The sequence below is a fragment of the Pholcus phalangioides genome, unplaced genomic scaffold, assembly GCF_987345545.1.
Source record: "Pholcus phalangioides strain wild (caught in Gottingen) unplaced genomic scaffold, Ppha-v1.0 ptg000003l_1, whole genome shotgun sequence".
In the NCBI taxonomy this organism is placed as follows: Eukaryota; Metazoa; Arthropoda; class Arachnida; order Araneae; family Pholcidae; genus Pholcus; species Pholcus phalangioides.
Window position 1 is genome coordinate 19375500 of NW_028301596.1, and position 20346 is coordinate 19395845.

At 35.0% G+C, this 20346-nt stretch overlaps 1 protein-coding gene and 1 pseudogene across 5 annotated transcripts in view; both read left to right on the forward strand.

The window, feature by feature from the left end:
- Positions 1-20346, forward strand: part of LOC149088219 (uncharacterized) — a 144229-nt gene that overhangs the window by 63339 nt on the left and 60544 nt on the right. For 4 of the 5 annotated variants that reach the window (XM_089245571.1, XM_089245574.1, XM_089245572.1 and 1 more), the window contains exon 3: positions 508-724. The gene's annotated coding sequence lies outside the window, so the exon portion shown is untranslated. Of the gene's footprint in view, positions 1-184; positions 725-20346 lie in introns of those variants that run through there. The other variant, XM_089245573.1, reaches the window with a different exon arrangement.
- Positions 6644-7597, forward strand: LOC149088220 (adenylate kinase isoenzyme 1 pseudogene; annotated as a pseudogene).

The window sequence follows — 20346 nt, forward strand, 5'->3', positions numbered from 1 at the left end:
CGATCTTCTGCACACAGTTGAATAGGAAGAATACTTTTGCGATGGAAATTGGTTTTTCCTGCCGGGGGGAAGAAATATTGATAGTCTTCCGCCGATCCCCCGTGGTTGCGATACGCTCCGGTAGATGGCGCCGATGACCGGGTCATCTCTGAGGTCATTTCTGTTGAGAGAGATACAGAAAAGGCACACACATAGAGAAAGAGACAGAGAAAATCCTGGCGTAACTTTTATTCCCCCGCATCCAGTTCATTCTCCCCTTCACTTTTTGTGTGAAATTTCATTTTTTCCCCCTTTCAGTTTTTGGGTTTCTGTGTTTTATTACGGCAGTGCCTTCGTTCCTGCGCGACTTTTATTCTGTTTTGTGTTCGTTTTAAATATGTTTCATCGTGACTGACTGTGAGCCTCGTAGGAAAGAGAAAAAAAAATCTCCTTTTCCTTCCTTCCCCCTATTTATTCGATGTCTTGAAAAACTGAGTGGGGTCTTATAACGTTCGATTTTTTTTACAGGATAAAACCGCGTTATTGGGATTGACATGTCGGTGTATCGGTGGTTGATCGGATTTTCAAATGCCGTTCTCATCTGATGTTGTGAGTTTCCTGGTGCCTTCTGTTGCGCAAGGCTGTGATGATGATGTTCCGAGTGTTTATCATGTCCTGGACTACTTGAGTTTGTTCCACGTGAATATTCTTCTTTCTCTGGATTAGTTATAATCCCTGACCATGGGTAAGTTTTTTTCTTCTCATAATTTTCATGTAAATGTTATTAATTTATATCTTTTATGTGACCTTATAAAATTTTTAATTGCACATAGTCGTGATTTCTATGACGGGATATCCTGAATTCCGAAATATTTTTCAGTAGAAGGTCATTCTGTCAGTGCTAGAGATGGGACGAATCTTCGGCTGCTATTTGGTATTCGGCCCTTTTGTCGAATATTCAGTTCGATCGAACAATACTTGGGTATTCGGCTGAATACCTGTGTAAATCTGAGAACAAACTAATTTTAAAAATCTAGTTGGAATTTTTCCCATAAATTAAAAATTTACTGATTATATTTTAATGTGTGGTGTATATGCCTTCCTATGAAAAATGTTATGTCAGGGTGAATTTCTAGGATCAGGAAAACATTAAACTGAAACTAGAATCTTGCTGCAATGAGGTGGAAGTGAGCATGAACTATACACAAGTTCACCAACTGAAGGATGTACCTAGACAAGATATGTATTTAACTATTAAAAGAGGGAAAAGGGGCAAAGAGAGAGAATATCTGAATTAAGAAAAAAATAAGAAAATAAGTCGTAAATATATCATGATGCATTTACTAGTTGAGAGCAAATAATGGTTGACAATTTCTTGATTAGATGTGAAAGTATAGTTTGAAAAAAATTGATTCCGTAAGTAATATTGTATTAAAATACAACATATCATCGTTAAATTTGATTGTCAGTATCGTGGCAATAAAAATCTTTCTACTGCCAGTTTTTTAATATTTATACAAATAACATTGTATAATTAAAATTCAATATCAATCATTTGTGATTACCTAATTTTATTTTCAATTAAAAACATCAATTTTATTTATAATTGTGATGAATTTTAGTAAAATTCATTGCAATTCATCATATTCGGTTTTTTGCTAAAACATTAATCTGATATTCGGCATTAGTTTATTCGATCAAGTCACTATTAGTCCCATTCCTAGTCAATACCCGTTGAATTTCAACGCAAATTTTTTTTTTGGTTTTTGTGTATATTAAAACGGATCAATTTCAGTCATCAATTATATTTTTACTATCGAAGACCTCCAGACCAACCATGGCCCCCCGTTCTGTTCCCCCTAGGGAATATAAGCTGGTTCGTCTCAGGAGACGTGGGCCATGGTGGAAAATCCGACATCCAAGACCGGCAACCACAATGCCAGCCGGACAGCCCAAGCCAACCAACAGCAGGACTCCTTCCACAATTCCTTCATTCACCGTACAAAAAAAATGTCATTAAATACAAAGATATGGGGGGACATGGGCAGGTGCACAGATGCACATCGCCTGCAGGCCACGAATGGGGACCACGAAAAACAGTTGTACAAGTTATTATGAGTATATATACAAACTACTATCGAAGACCGGGCCATAGCCGGGGGGGGGGGGGGAATGCACCACTCTCGAAATTTCAGAAAACGTCTAATTTTACTCTCTAGAGTTTGACCCTCATGAAAACTTATTGAAAAAAAAATTCTACACAGAAACGGGTGTAAATTGGTGCTCAATATTAAAACAATTGCAGCAATTTAATTAAACTGAATTTTTCAATTAGCTGAAATGATTAATTAAGCGTAAAATAGTAAAATATACACTTTGCCCTGAATTTAATGTTATACTGAAATCGTACTTTCTAAAATACCAAAAAAAAAAAAAAAAAAAAAAAAAAGAAATTAGTGAAATAGGTTTTTTCTACCATGTATTTGCCATGTATATTCAAATGGACACTTGACCATAGAGGGTTAAAACTTTTGATAGTAGTACACCGTCGTGATTTCTCCAATGGAATATCTAAATACCTAAATAGTCTTTTGTCTATAGTTATCCTGCCATACCCATTCAATTTCAACATAATTTCTTTTCCCTGTTTTTGCATATGTTAATAACCTTATGTCAATATACTAAAGAATCGAATTCTTCTATTGTGTATCGTCGAAGGTAAATCCGTAGCCATGGGGGGGAAGGGGGTTGGTGGTCGGCGCTCGAAATTTTATATAACTAATTTATATGGTTTTTCACCCCACCATTCGCAAAAAAAAAAAAAATTCTGCGTACGGCCCAGATTGAAGGCAATTTTGTAAGCGAAATCGTGTCGTATTTATTTGTTTCGTTGCTTTCCCCCCACAGAGGTTTCTATCAATTTCACAGGTTTTTTTTTGCTAAAGATCAGAATGCATATTGTGCCCATATTGAAATTATTCAATTCCACGATGATGAACAGATACAGTAAAAATTCTCGTATCTGAAACAACCGAAATAATTTTTCAAATTTGTGTATTTTAAGGTATTTGACTTCTTTCTTAGCACTTCTCTAGAAAATGGTACTGGAGTGAACTTTAGAAACATTTTTTGGTAGAAAGTGCCTCATGATGGTGAAAACTAATAAATTTTGGATTGCCTGTCGCATTTTCTATGAAAAAGTCATTTTTATGTCAAACTTTAAGCAAAATTTCATGTAGATCCCCCATACCTACAGAGGGACATAGACTTGGTTGAAGGGGTGCAGAGAAGAGCTACGCGTGACTTCATTTTTTGAATATGTTTACATTGGATGAACGCAGGTGTCGAGGAGATATAATCGAAGTGTTCAAAATTTTCAATGGGATGGATAGGATGGACCATGAACTTTTAGCACACCGCCAATCGACTGCTTTTACAAGGGGACACCAGTATCGATTGGTGAGGGACAATGCAAGGTTATGGTGTCACAGGGAATTTTTCTCTAATAGGGTTGTTAATAAATGGAATGGCTTACCCCCGGAAGTAGTAAATTGTAACACAATTGACACGTTTATAGCCATAGGACGGGAACCATCGGGAACTTGCTCTCGAAATTTTAGGAAACTTCTAATTTAAATGGAATTAGCCATTTCCCCCTTTCCAAAAAAAACATATCTGGCTACGGCCTTGGTTGAAGGAAATGTTTCCGGCGAAATCGTGTCGTATTTACCGTCACGTTCGATTGTAACGACACCTCTGCTATAACGCCATTAGGGGGTTGTTACGACAGATTCCCATAGAGAATAATGCTAATGAACCTTGCTTATTACGTCAATGGAAACGCAACGACCTCAGAGATAACGTTATATTTTTCGCCATTCGTTTGTTTTCCTTTTTGCTGAGAAATTGCTATATAATTAATGTCCAGAACATAGAGGAAATGTTTGTCGATTCTATTGATAAAAACGTCATATGTTAAAAAAAAAAAACCATATTGAATAGTACGGAGGCTTCATGCGTAGCATATTACTGCACCTGATTATATTTTGCATACTTGAAAAATCCTTAAAAATGTCAACCTTGTATATAATGTCAAAATTCCGTGGAATCTTCGATGTCGTTATAACCAAGTTTTGTCGTATTTGCTTGGATGTTTTTCCCTCGGAGGTTTTTTTTATCAATTTCACAGCTTTTCTTACTAAATTAAGATCAGTACAAATATTGTGATAAAATTGAAATTATTCAATTTCATATTTGATGGATAGAGCTATACAGTAAAACTTCTCATATCCGAACAACTAAAATGATTTTTTTAAATGTGCACATATTTTAATACGATGCTGGCTGAGAGCGTTTACTTGAAGTTGGTAATCAAAAAAATAATGCGGGTAATTTAGTTACGCAAATTTTCATAATGTTTATCTGTTATCAGCTTTGAAGTCCTCTATTTTAAACTAAAAAATCGTTTGTAGGCGTCCGTCGTGATAGTCGGCTTTTTGGGTCTTTTGATCTTAGACCTTTTTATTCAATCTTATCCTTCGATATCGAAACCCACAGAGTTTCAAAATGATCGTAAAGTTTTAGCTCATCATTTGATTTTAATTTGTCGAGAACTAGGTTGATTTCACCGGTTTTATTCCTCTATTTTAGTCTAATAAGATTGTGTAATTTACACCACTGTTGTCTAGAATCTGTATCACTGTGCTACGAAACTTGATTTTCATTCTGATGTGAAATGTTCGAATCATGTATTAGAAGGTATTTTAATCCTTAGGTACGGGAATAATCGGAGAAATGCTTCTCTCAAAATGGCGACAAAAAAATTTTCTCTTTTTTTCAGTTTTCTTTTGTAAAAGATGGATGGCACTCAAAACTCAAACGTTGCAAATACACTATGTGAGATGTAAACCTGTCTTCGACGGAATTAAAAAATAGTCCCTTCATTGATTAATGCTTTTATGTGTGTGTGCACCTTTGAAAATTGGAAACCTGTCTAAAATAATGTATCATTTCAAGACTTTTGACGTTCTGCTTCGTACAGGTTCCACCGTACCTATAATACAATCGAAAAAAGTGATACAAACAGAGAATCTGGGTACGAATCCACCATCACTGACAAAATAGTGATTGCAGGCAGGCACTCCACCAGTACTCAATAACGTACTCATTCTATATAGCACAAGCAAATCTGTTATGAAAAAATAGGAAAAAAATAATAAAGAAAGAACTATATATATATATATATATATATATGCTTATGTCATCTATACGTCATTTCAAGAACTTTATGTGTGAAAGAATAAAAAAATTCAGATCATCACAGGATGATTGAGTAGACTACGTTGATCACCTCTGGACGATGGGAGCATTCTATGGGTTAAAAATGTTGATTATAATTAAAGAAAGAAGAAGTGCTACATTTTTTAAATGCTGGTTATCTAAACAATAGCTAGGCAAATGGGGAAAGGAGTGAACCAGTACCAATCGCATCGAGCTCGAATGGGGAAGCTTATGGGAGTCAATAGACTCGATACGCCCTGAGAAAATGCATGCATCTACCTCAGTCAGTCACTCAGTACCAATTGACTACCAATTTCGCCTGTCCGTCGCGGCTAGTACGTTCATGTTCGGATAACATAATTTTTTAAGTATTTGGGGCGCTTTACACTGATGTACGTCGTCTTTTATTTTTGTTTCAAAAAGCATCAATATGAAATTTAATACGAAAATTATCGCGTAACATTCAAATATCGTTTTATTAAATAAAATTTGAACAATTCATATGTGGTTCCGAGTGCTTTGTATGCATTTTCTAACAAATATCTGTTTGTGGATTACAAGAAAACTAATATAAAAGTTAAATTTTATTCTTCAAAGTTTGTGGCGTCTACGTAGAGCTAATGTTTTATTTTCGATTGTGGTGCTTGCGTCAAGAAATATCATAAATTCATCGACTATATTTCAGGAATCACCCTTACGTAAAGCTGAATTTATTGTCTATTGTAGCAATGTTTTATGAAGATAAACTAGACGCAACGGAATTGTTTATTGTCATTGGGGCACAAGTAACTCTATCGTCACTGAATACGGTAGGAAGTCGTCTACTCTTGAAGCGACTCGATGAAAGAAGAGAAAAAATAAAAGTAATAGAAGAAATACTTATACACCGATGGCTATCGCTCTTATCAAACATTGGCCTCTGTTTAAAAGAAAAAAAAAATCCCAAAAATAACTCGACTATTACGCCATAGGATTAGCTGACCTGTGTATATGGAAGAAACCATTGTGCTCACTCAGGCTTGTCCAAAAACGATAGTCGACCATCAAAGTCATGCTGTGAAATCGCTTTCGTTGCGGTTTTCCAAAGATCGCGACTAAACAACAGAAATGCCCTTGAATTGATGATACTAGTAGTTACAAAGACTTTTTTTTCTCTACCATTCATTCATGAGTAACAGCATTTCGTGTGGATCTTAAAGAAAACAATATTTTGTCGTCTTAAAACGACGCCGTGGCCTTTGTTCGAAGCGGTATTTCAAAAAAGCCGAGTATCTCGATTATGTGTGTTTTTCGGTAAGTGTTGCGTCTTTTCATTTCAGTCCTGTACTCCCTTTCATTCATATCAAAATTCTTTTTCTATCCGTGGAATTTTCTTTTCGAGCCGTAAACTTGTGGCGGGTATCGGTTTATTGGTGAGCCAAGTTCTCTTGCGAGTCACTAGTGATGTCTGAGATTAAGGTTCCGGTCATCTTCGTTATCGGTGGTCCGGGTTCCGGCAAAGGAACGCAGTGTGCTATGATAGCCGACAGATACAACTACGTTCACTTGTCGACGGGCGATCTGCTTCGAGAAGAATGCACGTCCGGATCGGATCGGGGTGGCGATTTCGCGGAGATCATGCAGTCGGGACAGCTGGTACCGGACGATGTGGTCCTAGACCTCCTCCGCAGAGCGATCTACAAGAACCGAGGGAACGCTGACGGTTTTCTGGTGGACGGCTATCCACGTGACTACGAGCAGGCGGTTATGTTCGAAGAACGCGTATGCCGCTGTTCTTTCATCCTGTTCTTCGATGTCCCCGACGAGGTGATGAAAGTCCGGCTCGGGTCCAGGGGTCGAGCCGATGACAGAGAGGACACCATAATCAACAGACTGGCCGTCTATCACGCCAACACCAAGCCGATCCTCGAAAAGTACGGCGAAAAAGTGAAGAGTGTTGACGCGGTTGGGAGTCGTGACGAGATATTCTCCCGAGTGGTTGCCATCATTGAGAACTGCGGTGCCGCAATATCCAATACCCACTGTATGGACGCTCTGTACTCTAGCAGCTAAATGTTTGAACGTAAAACAGTCAGTCACACATTTGGGAATTCATAAAGAAATTTTCCGTCGAAACTGGGTAATTTTTAAATTTTTGTGAAATCGCAGAATAAGAAATTTGTCTGTCATATGGAAATGGAGTTATTCGATAGATGTGTGACATTCATAAAATACAGTGAAACTTCGCTACAACGATACTCGATATGACCATAAATCCCTCTGATATTTTTACCAAAATTTGTTTGTGAATTGTCTGCAGTCTAATGTTAAACTCCTCTCGGTACAAGATATTCTTTACTTCGATAAATATCTCTATAACGATATTTTTTGAGAAAAAAATTTCGAAACTTCTACAACGATGTTTAATTTTTCGAGAATATTTCGAAACCTGAATGTATCGAATACAACGATGTTTAATTATATTTCGCTCAAAATGACTCCCACAATATATTTTAAATTCCTTACCAGTTTTTTTTCGTTCTTTCGTAGATGTTTAATAACATCGGTTTTTGCGCTATCTACCCTCCGTAAATGGTGATGAAGTTGCCGTGAAGTTACTTTGTGTAGCACTCAAAAGTGCTGTGCTATTAAAACTACTTTACAGGGTGGGGACAACTGACGGAATTTTATTCATCAAGTAATCAATTACGATTTTTTGCTTTGAATAAACACTCGCAAATGCATTTTGTGGGTTAACTGACAACGCGCCAATTCAGAAGATATGCTAACAACAGCATAAATTGGGTGGCGTCTGATGATTATGCTACTTCTCGATATAGCGATAACTACTCTACAACAATATTTTTTCCTTGGTTCGCAGATATATCGAGGTTTCACTGTATCACGCGAGATTTGATTTAATTCGCTCGGAAGACTACATAAAATGGATTACTAGAAATTTCGGAATTTGTTTAGAAAATATTGTCGATATATATAATGCATGAATCATCCATTAAGAATGGCAAATTATATATGTTTTAAAAATTATTATTTTATTATTATTTTTGAAGATCTTTTAAATTTATGTACACGTAAATCGGAAAAATGACCAACATTTTATGGAGAATTGAAAAATTTGCTGTTGACTTTTTGTTCTCAGTTTTTTTCTTTTGTTGTGTGTGTGAATCATTTTATGTAACTGTATATAATGAGAGTTTTTTAATTGAATTTTTCGATTATTTCTTTAAAAAAATATTTCATGAACATGCATTTTTTTTTAAATTTTCTAAAATACTCATATTTTATTGTATTAGACAGTTTGGAATTATTTCAATAAGTCCTGTTGTCAGGGTTGGTAAAAAAAAATATTTTTTGTATAATAGTATTTATAGTTTTTGTATAATAGTATTTATAGTTTTTGTATAATAGTATTTATAGTTTTTGTATAATAGTATTTATAGTTTTTGTATAATAGTATTTATAGTTTTTGTATAATAGTATTTATAGTTTTTGTATAATAGTATTTATAGTTTTTGCATAATAGTATTTACATTAAAAACAATAACATTTGTGCAGAAATCATTCAAACTTCCAATAATTAATTAAAATAAAATGTTTATTAATGTAATTAACACAATTCCCATATTAATTAATCTACAAATATTTCTTACATTTTAATAAAAACCAACTTTTGCAATTTAGTTATTTTATAGCTTAATTCAAGGAAATGTTTGCGTTCTCCAATTACTTTCAATACGCTTAATTAAGACACTATTTTGTAAAAACTATGATAAAAACTATACAAATGCAATGTATTTAATGAAGCGTTATTAATGCAGATTAATTAGCAATGATTTACGATATACAGGGTGATTATAACTAAAGTTCTGATTTCAAAACACTGAAATAAAAACCATTGGTCAGAATGACTTGAAAATTTGCATGAATGTTCCTGACGCATTGGAATTTTGTTTGGCGAAGGGGGAAAAATACTTAAAAATGTAAAATAGACGCTGTACCCATCCAGCGTATGGGAAATTTACTCACAGAACAGATATGATAGCCAGTCAAGGCAAAATGATAATGCAATTAGTATGGCATGATTTCATAATTCATGGAAACCGCACAAAAATGAAGTCATTTCAACAAACTACAACTTCACAAGAAAAGCTAAATATGTTGTCTGCTGTGTTCTGGAAGAACAAAAGTGCTTGTTCAACAACAGATTAGAGTAGGCCTATGTCATACTAATGATGTGAATGTGCTTTCAATTCACCAAAGTTTGCAATCCGATCACTGCACATAACATTTTGGGTAAATGATGTAAGATGTGTTTTTTTTTTTTTTTTCAAAAAATCGCATAAAAATGGCTTGAGCATAAATTTTCTTCTATATTAAGTATCTTAGTTGCTGAAAATTATATACAGTATCATAATTTCTCATTCTTACTGCATTTTTTTATAGCTTTGCGCTACATTCTGATACTGTGTCTTAAGCAAATTCATGAACGAGGATTGCATCACTCATATGTGGTGGTGTGTATTATCTCACAGGCTTTTTTTTTCTTCACAAAGCAGCAGCAACACTAGTGACTTTACTGCCATGCTAAGACCAGGTGGTCTTATAATCCATAAAGAGACCAGCTAAGGACAAACACCATTGTACTAATAGTTACATTTACCTCACAGATATTTTCATTTTCTTTCCATAGGAGCACATCCCATACTGTATATAACCAGGCTTAATATTGAATCTTTTTTTACATATGTTCAACATCACCTCCAGTTAATCAAGGTTCTACTGTACAGTAGTAAAAGCCCGAAATTGGCCAGTTCGTGAAGTGGCCGGTGGTTCCTGTCCAAATAATTATCAGTTAGAAATTCCTTGGAATATGGACTATACCATAAAGATATACCATCAGAATGTACCCCAAGAATAGAAAATTAGGTAAGAATAAAACATTTTGGCTAATAATGAACCAATATGATATTTTTCAGGGGAAAAATTATATTTAGGCCACTTGTGTATGTGATTTTTTTGAAAAAAAACCACTTGGTTAAAACCAACATGGTTTAAACCAAACAACCTTGCCTGCCTGTTAAAGCGTGTAATACCACTTAGTCATGAAACATGCAAAGTTTCAAGACATTTGAGCATGTAGCAAAGAGACGATCTCTATCTCATAGCTTTTAGAAAAAAAGAAGAATTTTAATGCGCTAGCTACGTGCAGTCAAAGTATGTCAGCACCATGTAATAAAACACTTTTAATGCAGATACATAACAAAAAACTTTGTTTGCGCTTTTGAATGTGAAAAGACAAGCGGGAAGTGCTGACCTTTTCTAAAAAAAAGTTCAGATCCAGACACGAGGATGTTTTCATGTATAAATTTTTCTAGCTGAAGTAAATTTCTAGAATGTTTCAAAGTGAATTTCTCTCTGAGAACTCTGCCCTCTGTATTATATATTCTCTCGTCGGTCCTTTTGTTCTTTCCTTGAAACTGTGGGAACTTGGATCGGATATTTTGTCATTTCATGAGCAGGTAATTTGCATATAAGAGACCATAAAGTGGACCACATAAGGGGGTGAATTACTTTACGAGTGACCAAAAGAGTATGCGGATAACCATATGACTGGTACAGTGAATGGCCGTATGAGTGGCCAAGTAAGTGACCATATGAGTGTGTGTGACTACTTGGTCATTCATAAGGTTAATCATACACTCACTGGTTCACTCATACGGTCGAAACTCACTTGGTAACTCATTCACTCATACGGGTCAGGGCAGACGAAATGTCCGGGATGAAACTTCCGTACATCGGTTATGAATGATGTACCACTGTACATTCTTTCTGGGCGAATTTGTTTTTTGATTAGATGAATTAAACGATAGTGCATTACGTATTAATATTGGTGCGTAATTATCCTCCTCTTCCGCACATTGCTATTTTCACCTTTATTATATTCATCATCTCACTCGTAGAAGCAAACTTGCTTTTAATCATTTCTTAATAATTGCGATAATTGCATCTCATTAATAAGATAAACGCTCAGTTCTCATTAAAGAATGTTCTTTTTTTTAATCAAGTTTTTCGTTTTTCGTTTTTGCTTTTTTTTTGTTGGCGTGTATTACGTATTTGCCATTGAATCTATCATTTCGCTCTTTGTTAGATTTTTTTTAGTTGCTCGTTGTTGTATTTGTCAGTTTTTTTCTCCCGTGATTAGTTTTCCCATTCACTGAGCTAATTAGCATGCTTCGTTAAGATCTGAGGTCGAAAAAAAATTATTGATCGGTATTGATTCTATTTCTTACGGGGTGTCGAGTGCGGTGAGTATTATGAAATTACAGAAATAAACTTAACGAACGTTCAGAATTGACTCAATTTTTTTCGTAATAAAAATTACAAATATTCTAAAAGTTCCAAAATTGATGAACGAAAAATCTCAGAATTAATAAAACAAATTATTCCAGAAAAAATTGATAAAAATTCGGAAATAATGAAAGAAATAATTCCAGATTGATGAAAAAACAACTTATTAATCAATGAGAGATAATTTCGTAATTTCTGATTGGTGATTATGCCGTCTGTAGTACCTGATAGGAATTATTTTGCAATCAATAAGAGAATAATTGCATAATTATTGAAAGAAATGATTTGAAGATATATTGAAAAGGGAAATAATTTCAGAATTACCGGAATATATATAATTGCAGAATCATTCAAAGTGATTTTAAACTGAAACTAATATCAGAATTAATTTGTTTAATCAGTAATTAATTATAAAAAACTTTTTTTAGAATTAGTGAAAAAATTATTTCTGAACCAATCAAAATTTATAATGAATTAAAGCAATAATTTTAAAATAAATAAAAATCTTCAATCATTTTGTCTGTGTGTAATTCGGTACCCCATTCAATCAATATGGCACTAAATTACATGAGTTGGTAGCCCACGGGCTTAAATATTAATTCTTAATTTCCGACATCTGAGTTTTGATTTGGCCCGCCATGTCTCTCTCTCTCTGAAAGGTTGAAGGCACTTGATCTAAGTGAATTTCCGAAATTGTCTAGTAATGGGGCAGAAACAAGCCACAAACGACTACATGGTGCTCTGTATAATACGTCAGAAAGTTAAGCTTTTGAAAAAGCTAGAACGCAGTATGAATATTGTGTGGAGAACATGAAATCTACCGTTTATACGAACTTCTGAAACGAAAAAAATTATTTTGCCTTTTTTTCGGATCAGAGCAATGACTACAAAAAATACTCAAAGAATAAGGAATGTTTTTCTTTTATGGATAACTACTAATGGTATGTAAATTAGAAATTATGGTTCTAATTAAATTATCTGTTACTATCCGCATATTGCTTTATTAGTTTTTTTTTTAAGGAAAATATAAATCCAAAGAGGTAATATTTACTGCTTTAAATATGAAAACTTGGAAAAACAAACAAAAGTTAATCCAGAATTGCGTAGGTCCCGGGAGTCCGGAAAGGTCCTACTGTAATGTAGAAATTTGCCCATTATCTTTTTTGTCCTTTTTTTTCATTTAATGTAGAAATCTGCCCTTTGCGGGTGCTATTTTTTCCCCCATAACTAAACATTACCTGTGTTTTTTGGTTCACTTTTGCTATTGTATCAGCAAAGAAGTTTTAGTCGTAGGCGTCTCTTATTAACTTTATGCCGTCGCTGGTATCATCCCACGCGTAGATTTATAAAGGTCGCGAATCGATGCGTGGAGGAGAAATAGGGGGGGGGGGGAAATGTCGGAGGTAGAACGCTTTTATATTTGTTACACCTTCTTATTTAAAAATCAATCGGTTGATCATGGCAGAAACTCAGATCGATTACTCAAGGGGATAACGGAACGAATCGAATTTATCGATTCCTCTCGTGTTCATTTCTATGAAATTCTATAATGTTTAGTATTCGTTCTTTCTTCGCGCAGAAATGTACGTGATCGAGACTTTGATTTCTCCCCCCCCCCCTTTCTCTTCATAACCAATAATTTTATTTTCTTGTGGTCTTTTATCTAATATCGTAGTCGTGTTTTGTGTTTTCCGTAAAATTAAATGTTGTGATAAACTAACTCGACTCGAGCGAATTTCTTCAAATGTTCAACCGAGTTCCACCTTGTTTGCGTTTTTTGTTTCATCATCATAAAAGGGATTCAGCACTTGTAAAAAATCAAGTTTTATCTTTTTTTTTCAAGTTGAAAGTAACCAAATTTAAATTAATACTTGTGTGATTTTCTGAGTCATTTCGTAAATGCGAGTGTCTTTATGTTACGGGGGAGGGGAAAAACCATTTCGCTTCATACAAAAAATATTTAATATTTTAAAAACAAAATTTAATAAATATTTAATTTTGAAATACAATATATTTGGTTTTCTCAAATAATAATGTAATTTTTTTCTGAAAATTTTGTGTTCATCATTAATGAGCTATCATGGATCATTTCATTTTTCTTATCCGGAAATCTTTGTAAATTCTGGAGGAAGAGATAGTAAAAAATATGAGAATCTCATGCATAGAGAATAATGTTAATGAGCCTTGTTTATTATAATGTCGTCCGGCCCGTGGAAGTTATTCCAGTAGGAAAATATCAATATGCGATGAAAGCCCAGGCTGACCATATTTCCTTCATAAAAATGCGGGATATTGGGATCCATACGGGTTATCGTCAATTATCGTAACGAAATTGTCAAATGCAAGTAAAGATGCCAATCACAGCCAAAAAGTTTGTACGTGCCAATTACGGATGGAAAATTGTCAGTGGAGAGTGGGGACCGCCAAAAAAAAAGTCAAATGTCAATTACAGCCAGAAAAGTTGTTGAAGGCAAGTAAAGTTGACAATTGCATTCAAAGAATTTTTTTGAAGGCAATTAAGGTTACCAATTACACAATTACCGCCAAAAAAAAAAATTGTGAAAAGCAAGTAAAGTTGCCGATTACAGCAAAAGAAAAAAAAAACTCAGGCAAATAAGTTTGCCAATTATTGCCAAAATACTGCCAAAAACAAGTGAAGTTGCTAATTACAGACAATATTATTGACAATAAAATTTGTCTAATGCAAGTAAGACTGTCAATTTCAGGCAAAATAATTGTCAAAAGTTTTAATTAATTTACATTATGTAGGCATTCATGTATAGAGTACTGACGAGTACCAAGAGGTCACAAAATATGATTAAGAGCGGTCTTTGGTATTAGAAATGGTGTTTTTGATAGTAAGGTGGGTGTACGAAGTGAGCATTTATAGTGGTTCATTTTACTGACGCATGTAGAATAAAAATTTCTGGCAATAAAAAAATCTGAGAAAAAAAATCCGTTCAAAGTGTTTTCTCATATACATTTACATAAGAAAGTCGAAATTACAAAGTTATCTGGTCTTCGCTGGGACTCGAACCTAGATCCTCCTGCAAAACTGGCGAGAGCGCTACCATATACACACCACTAGAGGCAAGACCCCGCCTTCCGTATTTCACGCACTGTGTCGTGAGGCGCTGAAATCAGGGCTATAATAGTAAGGGTTGTTTCATTGCTTTCAAGTCGCGCTTGCCGTCTTGGCTCAGTGGGCGTGGTTTCGGCGCTACTGCGTGACATCACTGCCAAAACACTTTTTAAGCAGACGGCATCAGCCCTCAAAACGTGTTCAATTGACGTGGCTTTTTTAGTTGCTTATTTTACTGTTTTAAGTGAGTGACCTCTCGCTCATGGTGTTGTTTTAGTGTCATGGACATGCGCTGTGGTATTTTTGTAATATTTTTATAATCTATAAGCTAAGAAATGGATCAAATCCGGGAAATACTTGGTAAGTAGTGATGTTTTTTGCTTTAGTATTCAAAATAATAACTTTACACGCGCTCACACACTCTCTTTATCTTATGATTTTTCTTTTTGCTTCCCACGTCTTTATGTTGCAGTTATATTGGCAATAACATGCCCCCCAAGGCTTTTAAAAACTGCACCTAATTCAAATGAAAACACAAAAAGGTAATTAAAACTTACTAGAAAGTTCAGAAGATAATTGAAATTATCTGTCTCGAGTTGGCTTTCAATCAACCCAATGTGAATTAACTAAATGTTTGAACGGTCGTACGAAGCAACCCAATAAATATGCAGATACTTATAACAATAATCGAAAAGTTAAATTTGGAAAGAATTCAGTAAAATAGGCAGTGTAATGATTGTCAAAACTATCGTAATTGACAGGGTAACAAAGCGGGCGCACCCAGTTCTGTTTGGGCAATGGCGTCACGCGTGAGGTCAGCTTGTACCGACTCCGGCACGTCATGAAACAGCCCTTATTATATAGCCCTGGCTTGAAGTAGACTTCTGTTATACACCTTCCAATGGTGTATTACGAGAGCGCTCTTATCTGCTTGGCAAGATGGCCTGGGTTCGAGTCACCGCGGAGACCAGTCAGATGACTTTTCTTTCCGAGTTCAACTCGGCATAACTTCCGAAAAATGACTTTCTTGATGATGCTCAGCGGAGTTCGTAAAAGTTTGAATTAAAAAAGAAATCAATGTTTATATTTAACTTACACCATTTAAAATACTCTATTTAAATTAAACATTTGTTCATTCCATACATACTGTATATATTATTCGACAAGAACCTGAAGAACTGCACAAGAGAATCATTTGAATGTGCGAATTTTGGCTTTTCTTGACATGGGAGGAAAAAAATAGTAGCTTGCTTTCTTGTAAGAATAGAATAAATTAATCTAAAAAATTTGACAGAAACGAGAAAAAAAAGAAAGCACAGATAAAAGTTTTATATTACCGCTGCAGACTCGTTGCGAGTTCCGGGTGTTGCTATTTGAATGATGAACGAGCTCGGGCTCCTAAAGCAAAGAAAATTCCGCTGACGAGGCAATGCTCCAGAACATTTTCCGTGAGAAGGTTTTCTAACAATGTAGTAGAATGTGTACCAGGAAGCTTTATGTTTATTACGTGGACGAGGTGGAGCAACGCAGAGCTAGTACTTTACTGTGAAAGAGGAAAAATATATATGTTCCCTAACTCTTAAATAGTTTTCGTGTTTTCTGTACTTTTTTTTTTTTATTCTCTTCAACGAAAATCAGCCGCATGGGTTCGCTGTTCTATTAAATTAAGTTTAATGAAACAAGTAAATTTGATAGTTTATCTTACGACGATATATTCCGGAGGTTCCCCCGTAAATTAAAGGTTGATAGGGGAAAAAAAGATTCGATCGATAAAACAAGGGCACAAACTTGGAAAAGAAATATCCACAAGCCTATTTACTTAAATGTTGAGACATTGCTGAAATTTTTCCTTTAATTTATTTTCAAGCACAATGTTTTTTGTAATTTATCCCATGAACTTGCACTAATTCCAGCGTAATAGGTGCCAATGCTTCCAATTTTTTAGCCTTATCAAAATCTTCCTGTTGGGAACCAGATTCTTTCAATTCTTCGTATCTTTATAGAAAAATCCTTAAAAATCCTCAAGTTGTTGCTCCGCAAAAATTAAATGAAGAAAAAATCCACCAGCCCTTGTAATTTTAAAGTGACCATGTTTTCTGGAAAAAACTACGGGAAATATTGCCAACTGTCCTCAAATATGATAGCAAGTTTCCAATTATTTCCGTCAAAGCGGAAGATGAAGTGCTGCTGCAAATCAATAGATAAAAATAAATTCCACGGGAAAAAAAATTAACATGACAAATAAGTGAGATGAATAGTCATAATAATCATCTTGATTTCAGTGAAGAATAAAACTTCAAGTAGGCTTCGTTAAAAAATACGAGAAGAAACGGGACAAATTTTATAAAAAAAAAAGTCGGGATGGCCAAAACTTCAGTAAAATACGGGGAATCCCCAATTATCCCTCTTAGTTTTATGACGTTTTCTTCTGCAGAGCCGGAACTAGAGGGGGGGGGGGCATGAGGAGGCTACTGCCAAGGAGGCAAAATTTAGGGAAGGGGCGACCGTTTTAGGTAGGAGCAAAGAACACCGTTATAAAATTATTAAAATGTAAAGTTGCGTGGGCGGCAAAAGTCCTAGTTACGGCCCTGCCTTCGGCAACGAAATCTTTCGTCACGTCACAAACTACAGATTTTTCGAGTCTGGGAATTGGCTCCCTATGTAACGTGTGAATGTTTGTTTCTCTGTTGTGTACTCACCTTTGCCGTGAAAATAACTTTCTGAAATTTTTACTCCACTGACAGAATCGACAGAAAAAAAACCTCTCTTATGAGAAGAAACATTACAATGATCACACGCGAAGGAAATCGCGAAATCTCATAGCGTGACTCGTTGTCGTGCCAATATGTGTGCGGAAATCTCGAAACACGTTGTCAAACTACTAAAAGTACCCAGACTTACAACACGATATACCAAGATCGTGCCAGTTCTTTACATTTCGATCTCTGTCCATTGCAACAATCCAATGTATGTATTGTAATGTATATATATAAGTTTTTACGATATTGCTTTCCCATTTTATACATTGACATTAATTTATACAGAAAATGGATGGAAATAATTTTTGAAATTAGCATAACTCGTTTATCTTAGGTTTTGAAATCCCTTTTTACGGGTTCACAAAAATGAATAAATCATATCTTGCACTTGATCGTTAATGAGGATGTGTCCGCTGCTTAATCCCAGTTCAGAGCCGCTCTTAGGGAGGGGGTGCGACAGGTGCAATCGTATCACTGTATAGAATTCGAATTATGGGTCATGGGAACCAAACGGGTCGCAAAATTGTCGAAGGCTTTCACTAACTTCCCTAAATTATTTCTTTCGTAAATTTTAGATGAAAACATGCACAGTACAAGGACTTGTGAAATACCTTGCATGTACCCGTTATGATACTTTTTATTTCTTGGCAGCATTTCCCGAAATTCCTTAACTGGATCTCATTGTTTGCTATTCATTAGTGAAGTTGGTTTTTGTGTATTATTCCTTTTTTATTTCTTTTTATTTCGTCTGCTAAAGATTTTCTTTTTTTAGATTTTTCTTCGTCATTGCCAATCGGGAAGATGATTATTGCATGTTTTTGGATTGAGTAAAGGGAGAAGTTATATTATTTTTTTTTTCGTATTGTCTGGAATGGAATATTGAAAGGAAAAAAAGGAGTATTATTATGCGATGTAATCATGAATTCTTGTACGTGCATGTGGGAATCCCTCAACTTCGTCTTTCTGTAATTTAAAGTGATTGTAATCTCGTAAAAAAATAAAATGCGTTCTTATGAATTTCATTTACTAAGCGCTATTTAAGCGAAAGATTTATGTACCGTAAATATCTCATTTTAATGGTGGGAAAATCGAATACCCTAAGTAGTTCCAATTGTAGCACGATAAATAAGTCCTTGTTATCAATTTTAAGCTGCAACAAGTAAAAATAGGTGAAATCTAGATACAATCGGCCCCGCTTAAACAGATGTCAACGGTTTTAGCACATAATATCCGATTAAGCCAGGTATTCGATTATAAGGAGCAGCAATTCAATTGCAGTTTAACAACACTGATGTAGTTTGTGTGCTAAATACTGATGCGTGAAGGATCAATATTAATGAAGCTTCTGGAAAAAAGTCAGGCATCAAAATGAAAAGAAAGCTATACAGTATTAACCCTTAAATGCGTGCGTAGCTTTGCATATGTGCAAAGGGTTCTTTAAATGTTCCTTACTGCAGCCAGTTTGAAGATTAAAATTCAGAATTGCCTTTATAAACTATAACACTTAGTTACTTCCGATTTCGTTATAAGCGGGCTCGACTATGCAATAAAAATTTGTCAAAAAATTTCGAAATAATTTTTTTTGCAATATTAATGGTATATTCTGTTGCGTTATTGGAAATAAATGCGTGCCTTCTCTCACAGTGTTCATCTTAAATGCAATAGAAATTTTTCTCTTATATACTACGATATGCATACGCAGCTTAGGACTCGTGGTTTCCATAAATTGAAATATTTCATGTGTCGTCGGTCGAATCTCGTTTCGAAGTTATTTTTTTCTCTCCCGTCTTTCTATTTTTTTTTAATTCTCCGGGAAGATAGCTTCAAAGCTGTACTCCATTCCTTCTCGCGACGCCGTTTGACGTGTCAGGACGCCTTTGATTGATGGTACGTAGTTACTAGAAATCACAGTCTAGAAAACCGTTTTTTTTTTTTTTGCTCGATCGATCACCCTGTGGGAAATTTTCTGAAGTGCATTTTTGTGTGGCTGTTTTCCGGAAAAACCAGTTCATATCCTTTTTCGGGTGGGGGGGGATATGTATCTATATATCTATAAATGCACTTTATCCAATACATATATCTATAATATTTTTTATTGGTTAACGTTTGCCACTTCCTGGCCTTTATTATACCATCGCAAAAGCCCCCGTTGAATAAATGATGCACTTTAGGATATCGACGTCTATTTATTATTGTTATTTTTATTTCATTTCCGTGTTCATTCTCATTCACAAGTTTATTTATGAAGGGTTTTATATATAATGAATATGCCATTGGTATACCATTTGAGGTGACTTGTTTAAGTTGAAAATAAGCTGCGCTATTTATCTGCAACCTAAAGAGGTAGTAACGTGTAATTATCTTAATGACACTGCCGTTTTTTTTTTTTAAGAGTAGCGGGTAATTCGCAATGTCCATAATGTTTATGAACTTTTGAATTCACCGCACTTCTCGTTTATGATTTGTTTAACGTAGATTTTCTATGTTGTAAGCCAAGTTTCGTGTACAGTATGTATCTTATTATTATTCTGCTTTTCAGACTTTTTTGCATTTTTCTTCGAGTTCGAAGCTTGATGACATAAGGTGGATGTGTTTGATGGCTGAGCATTTATCGCCAAAACAATGTTTCGCACTTTGAGGTAACTGCCGGGTTTATAGCGCACTAAATTAATTACGTGTGAAGCGTGATTCTCGTAATGGAAAGGATTTTTTTCCCCTCTTGGAAGCCGGGGTTTTGCATATCCAATTTTCTCCCAACACCTACCTCATGAACATGAATTTATCGTATGTTGCCAATGTAGTAAAACCTCTTTGCGGACACCGGTGGGACAAAAACATTCGTTTGTAAAAGAGGGGTGATCGGTAATCAGGGGTTTGAAATTTTATTATACGGAGGAA